Below are 6,480 nucleotides of genomic sequence, written 5' to 3'. Positions count from 1 at the left end.
GACTATGGTCCCAAGCCCTCAGGATCAACTACTTGGTCGCTCTGTGTAGCTGGCTGTGACCAAACAGTGACCACAAGCTAGCCCCTTGTCAGCTGTACTATACACCTGGGGATTCTGATCTTCACATAAACTTATAGGACCATTGTCTGCCAACCCTATATATGATCTTGGATACACTCCCTCTTTCACAGACATATCTAATCATTTAGCCTGTCCACCTATCTATCCATCCATATACCCATGTTTGCCTTCACTGAGAACTCAGCGACTGGGATCTTAAAAGCTTGCAAGCGACCATCTAGATGCAACGATGGGTCTCTCCTCATCCGGAGCAAAGATGAATGAAGAAAACCAAAGATGAATGGAAACAATCCAAAAGACTGGTACACCATGTGACTCTTAGCCTATACGACTATGAGACCAGAAGAACTAGATGGTGCCTGGCTACCACAGTCAACCACTTGGAGGAGGATCTATGTAGGAGATCCTGGATAGAGTGAGAGAACAATGTAGGACAAAACTCAAAATCATAAAAGGAAAAAGAAAAGGAGACCAGGTTTGTTGGTCTGATAGAGCCTGGTGGAACCTCTGAGACTATGGTCCCTAGTTGCCCTTCAATTCTGGAATTGAACCCACTCCTGTGGCTTCCAGCCAAAGAAAACAGGCATATGAGCTGAACATTTATATTAGGTAGATACATTCCTTGGAGAGATCTATCATGGGAGAATAGAAGGGCTGTGTATGCACAGGGAGACAGCTCAGGGGACAGGAGTGCATGGGAGGGAAGGACATGGGGAAGAGGTGGCTATGGGGAGGAAGTGAGAAGAGAGTTGTTGTATTGTGGGAGATTGTAGTCAATGTCATGAGACAACGTGTATGTAAACTACTGTATGGAAGATGAATGTGCTCTGCAAACTTTCACCCAAATCACAATAAAATTAAAATATAAAAAAAGCCTACTTTGGTGAGTAGTGACTGAGGTCTTAAAACCTTTTGAGCTGTCATCTTAGATGCAGCTAATGGCCTCCTCTTGTCTGAAGTGAAGAAGAGTGAAGAAAACCAAGGGCATTTGGAAATAATCAGCCCTAGGATATGATGGACCTCGAGACCAGAACTAGATGGTGCCCAGTTGCCAATGCCAGCCACTCAGGAAGGGATCAAAACTAGAGATCCTGGATAGAGTGGGAGGAAAAACGTGGAACAAGATTAAAAAACACAGTAACAACCAGAATGACTGGTCGGATGGAGTCTGGTGGGACTCCCAAGACTATGGTCCTAGGATACATTTCGGGCCTGGGATAAGACTCACTCTCAAGGGCTGTCTCTCAGCTCCACAGTAGGAAGACTTACATGCAACCCAGGGCAAGGCACCCACCTACTCTATGGAGTTGCGCCCCTTGGAGCAATCGACCATGGGGCATGAGAGAGGCAGCATTCACATGGAGGGGGAAAAAAAGACTTGTGAGACAATAAATTTCTGTTACTTTAAGTCACCCACTTTGTGGTCATTTATTATAGCAGCCAGCCCTAGGAACAAATATAGTCACAAACAGGATGGTACCAACCCTAGTATTGTACGTTCCAGTCATATGGAACTGACTCAAAAACAAAATTTCAGGACTTTGTGAGGTCAAAATACCTGTTTTCTGTGATTATGACAAATAAGAGCATTTTGCAGTAGATATCACCCATAGATACAAAAAAAAAGACAAAAAAAACCTAGTCAAGAGGTTGTGACTGAGACCTTGAGGGAGGGTCTTTCCTGAGATATAAAATATTTAGATAGGATTTGCTGATGGGGAAGGTTCCTTCCTGCCCAGGCTGGAGTGAAGAAGGTGCTGTAGAGAGGACATTTTGATTCCTCCATCCATTGAAGACAAGGCCAAGCAAAGATGCAGTATCCCCCAAAGGGGCTTTAGAATAAGTCTCTCCTAATCTGTATGCAGGAGCTCTGGTAGCATAGTGGCTAAGACACTTGCCTGCTAACCAGACGGCTGGCGGTTCAAACCCACCAGCCACTCCTCGGAAGGAAGGTTGGGCAATCCTACTTCCGTAGTGATACTGCCTCGGAAACCCAAGGAGGGGTCGCTATGAGTCGGGGCCGACTCGACGGCAAACAACAACAACAACAACAATCTGTATGCGTCGGGTTTGACTCGTCAGCACATAACAACAACAACAACAACAACAATCTGTAGGCTCATGGCTCACAGGCCAAATCCTACCCTCAGCCTGTTTTTATAGTGAGCTGAAAACGATGTTCAGATTTTTAAATAGTTGAGAAAAAAAATTGTAGAAGAAGAAGATTTTGTGACATATGAAAATGATATGAAATCCAAATTCTGGTATCCATAAATAAAGTTTTATTGGATCACAGCCACACTTCATTCGCTGAAATGTTGTGTATGGCTACTTTCCTACTACAACAGCACAGTTGGGTAGTTATGGTAGACTGTGTGGCCCACAAAATTTATTTACTATCTGTTCTTTTACAGAAAAAGTTGGCTGACACCTGCTGTGGGAGGACAGAAATACAGGATGGGGTGTAAGAAGGGAGTCGGTTGGGATTACCCCTTGAGGAGGATGAGTAAAAGAGCCAAAAGTGGATACTCTGTTCTTGTGTCCTCTTAGTCACCTCTCTGAGAGACAGGCTGTGTAATATGTTTAAATTTAAATTAGAGGGCCGCACTGTGAAAGAGCCTCAGTGGCACAGTGGTAAAGCGCTTGGCTACCAACTGAAAGGCCAGCGGTTTAAACCATTCAGCTGTGCCTAAGGCACTTGACTGCTAACCAGAAGGCTGGCGGTTCAAACCCACCAGCTCCTCCTTGGAAGGAAGGTTGGGCAATCTACTTCTGTAGTGATACTGCCTCGGAAACCCAAGGAGGGGTCGCTATGAGTCGGGTCCAACTCGACGGCATATAACAACAACAACAACAACAACAACAACAAAGGGAGAAAGATGTGGCAATCTGCTTCTGTAAAGATTTACAGCCTTAGAAACCCTATGGGGCAGTTCTACTCTGTCCAATAGGGTTGTTACGAGTGAGAATCAACTCAATGGCAGAGTTGATTTTCTCTCTGTGAGAAAACCAGTTTGAAGTAGAGACATACAACATTTTTCAGTGGGCTCTGTGTGGGGTCACATGTGAGGCACACTTGCATTTAGAAGGTGGAGTCCCTGGGTGGTGCAAATGGTTAACATGCTCGCCTGCTGCCCGAAAGGCTGAAGGTTCAAGTCTACCCAGAGGCACCTCAGAAGAAAGGCCTGGTGATCTACTGAAAAATCAGCCACTGAAAACCCTACGGAGCACAGTTCTACTCTGATACGCATGGGTTAGAATTGATTTGACAGCAACTGGTTTAGGCAGCACAAAGGTGAGTGGTTCTGAGGGAGGAGGGAGTCAATGAAAGATTCAGTAGGATAGTGACAGAATGTTGTGAGGTGTGATGTTATTGGGGGAACCCTTATTTCTCCTCATCAAGTTTCCTAAGAGGGGAGGAAACTTTTGCTCCTCTTTGCAAGAGGAAGTGGTAATACAGTGAACACTCCTGGTTTCTTTCCTTACTTGTATCCATTAAACCTACTGCCACCGAGTCAATTCCTACTCATAGTGACCCCTATTGGGTTTTCAAGGCTGTAAATCTTTACAGAAGTAGACTGCTTCATCTTCCTCCTGTGGAGCAGCTGGTGGGTTTGAACTGCCAACCTTCTGGTTAGCATCCAAATGTCTTACTACACCACTGGAGCTCTTTACCAGTGGGTGGGGTTACCATACTTTGAAAACAAGATACAGGCTCAGTATGGTCTTTCAATCTTTCTTACATATGTGGAAACTTAGATCTAGAAAGTTTAATTGGTTCTCAAGGTTGTCTGGCTCTTTCCACTAGAAAAAAACAAAACCCAAACTCACTACCGTCGAGTTGGACCTGACTCATAGCGACCCCTCCTTGGGTTTCCGAGGCGGTATCACTACGGAAGTAGATTGCCCCATCTTCTTTCCCAGGGGTGGCTGGTGGGTGTGAACCACCAGCCTTCTGGTTAGCAGTCAAATGCCTTAGGCACTACACTACATCCTGATGAAATTTGGGTGTTTTTAAAAAAGATCTGGATATTTTTTTGACCGTTTTGATTTCTGGAATAATGTTTGCACTTTTGATTTGCATGTTTGTTCTCATGCAATCAGCCTTTGTCCTTTTCCAGAAGCATCTATGATGTAACTAAACATCAAGAGTTTGGAGTCGAAAAATTGGCTTTGAGTATCATATGCCACTAAAGTGCTTGGAACTGTGAACTGATGAGCAAATCATTGCTAATTAAAAAAAAAAAAATTTTTCCCATCAGGGGTTGTTCATTCTGATAGTGATGAGTCAGCAGCAGTCTCCAGATCACTAGCTCGTCCACGATTTAATGTTGCTTTGAAAACTGTGAGTGATTTCCAGCTCTGACCAACTGAATACCTACAGTGTCTTCTGGGAAAGGTGTGTTTTGCTTAGGTGGCAATACAAAGAAAGGGGAAAGACTTCCGTATACTACTTTCAAAATGGAGGCGCCCTGGGTAGTGTAGCACTTGACTACTAACTAGGAGGCTGGCGGTTCAAACCCACCAGCCACTCCTCAGAAGAAAGGTTGCGCAATCTACATCTGTAGTGATACCGCCTCGGAAACCCAGGGAGGGGTCGCTATGAGTGAGGTCCGACTCGACGGCACATAACAACAACAACAACTTTCTAAATGGATTTGGTGGCTCCTTACCTCTTGTGTCTTTAAGTAGTTAAAAAAACAAACCAAATTCACTGCCTTCTAATAGGATCCAACTCATAACAACCCCTCCTTGGGTTTCCAAGGTGGTATCTCTACAGAAGTTGATTGCCCAGTCTTCCTTCTGAGGAGTGGCTGGTGGGTTTGAACCACCAGCCCACTGGTTAGCAGTCAAATGCCTCAGGCACTAAGCTAGCAGGGCTCCTTTTAACTGGTTGGTTTAGGTTAGGAGCCCAGCATCTAACCCTTTGTATCACCCAGGGATTCCGTTATCACATATAAAAACTTGTATCATTAAAAGTTACTAAAACAAAACAGACAATATTTTCTTAAATCTTAGATTTTAGTTTTGGCTCAGTTACTTTCTAGCTACATGATCTTGGGCTAATCAGTTTCTTTATCCATAAAATGGAGATAAAATGATACCTCATGGGATTTTACGACAGTTAATTAATATATTAGAAGCACTTAGCATAGTGCCTAGTACATAGTAACTGCTCCTCAGATGTCAGATAATTTTTATCTGCCCAGTTTACTTCTTGGTGGGGGAAGTAAGATATATTGGGAAGAGCATGGCTAAGAAGCGAGTCAGTCCTGGGCCCCAATTTTGAGTCTGCCATTTGCCATGATATCTTAAAAAATTTAATCAACCTTCTAAGCCACTACTTCCAAACCCCTCAAGTGGATATACTGTAATAAGATCCAGTTAACTGGGTTGGTGTAAGGAAAGTGCCTATTATGTCCCTTTCCTCCCAACCCATTATCAACAAGGTAACACTTATGAAACCTATTCTAAGGGCACTTGACTGCTAACCTGAAGGCTGGCGGTTCAAACCCACCAGCCCCTCCTCAGAAGGAAGGTTGGGCAATCTGGGTAGTGATACTGCCCAGAAACCCAAGGAGGGCTCACTATGAGTAGGTCCGACTCAACGGCACATAACAACAACAACAACAACAACAACAAAGTTCTAAGGGCAATGCAAAGCACAAGGTGTCACATGACGTTTCAAAAGAAAATAAACGCGAGTTCTCCTCCACGGTAAGAACATCTTACAAAATCAAGCCAACCATGCACAATGAATTGCTGCTGATACATGCAAATTAAAGTGGGTCTTTAATTCATGGCCATTTACATTTTCACCAGTGTGGATGTGGAGGAATTTTCAATGAGAACCCTTTTCCTGCTATTTATACAAGTCAGCAAATCTCCAAAGCCCAACTAAAATATGGGGCCAATTAAAGAGACTCTAAAAAACCGTAACAGTCATACATTGCTCAGTGGCATGCCACGGAAACAGGAGAAAACAAACCTCTGCATTCTAACCAAGGGCAAGTGTCTCAGTTCCTCTCTGGGGGGTAAAGCAGAAGAGCGAAATGTCGGTCAAGTTGTCACGGATAGAAGGGTTGCCAAAGGACCCGTTATCCGCATCACCAGCCTCCCCATTCTCGTCATGGAGGATATTCATCAAGCATCGGGACCCACCAGAGAGGGCCAAGGCCGGAGTTGACCCAGGCGAGGAGTCCCAGCCCTCACACGGTTAAGCCTCTTCCAAGGAGACAGGAGAGGGAGGGTCCCCGCCCACGAAAACGAGGATAATATCATCCTGGTGCCCCGCCCCCACCCTGGCCTGCTCCCCACCCCTTTCCGCCCCCCGCCCCACGAGGGACAACCCCGGGCCGCACCTGCCGCGCGCACACGCCCCTCAAGCGCGGGTCGCTC

The sequence above is a fragment of the Orycteropus afer genome, unplaced genomic scaffold (genome assembly GCF_000298275.1).
Source record: "Orycteropus afer afer isolate SDZICR_OR568_19922 unplaced genomic scaffold, OryAfe1.0 scaffold00177, whole genome shotgun sequence".
Classification (NCBI taxonomy): Eukaryota; Metazoa; Chordata; class Mammalia; order Tubulidentata; family Orycteropodidae; genus Orycteropus; species Orycteropus afer.
The sequence above is the reverse complement of the archived record's forward strand: the minus strand, read 5'-3'. Positions refer to the sequence as shown.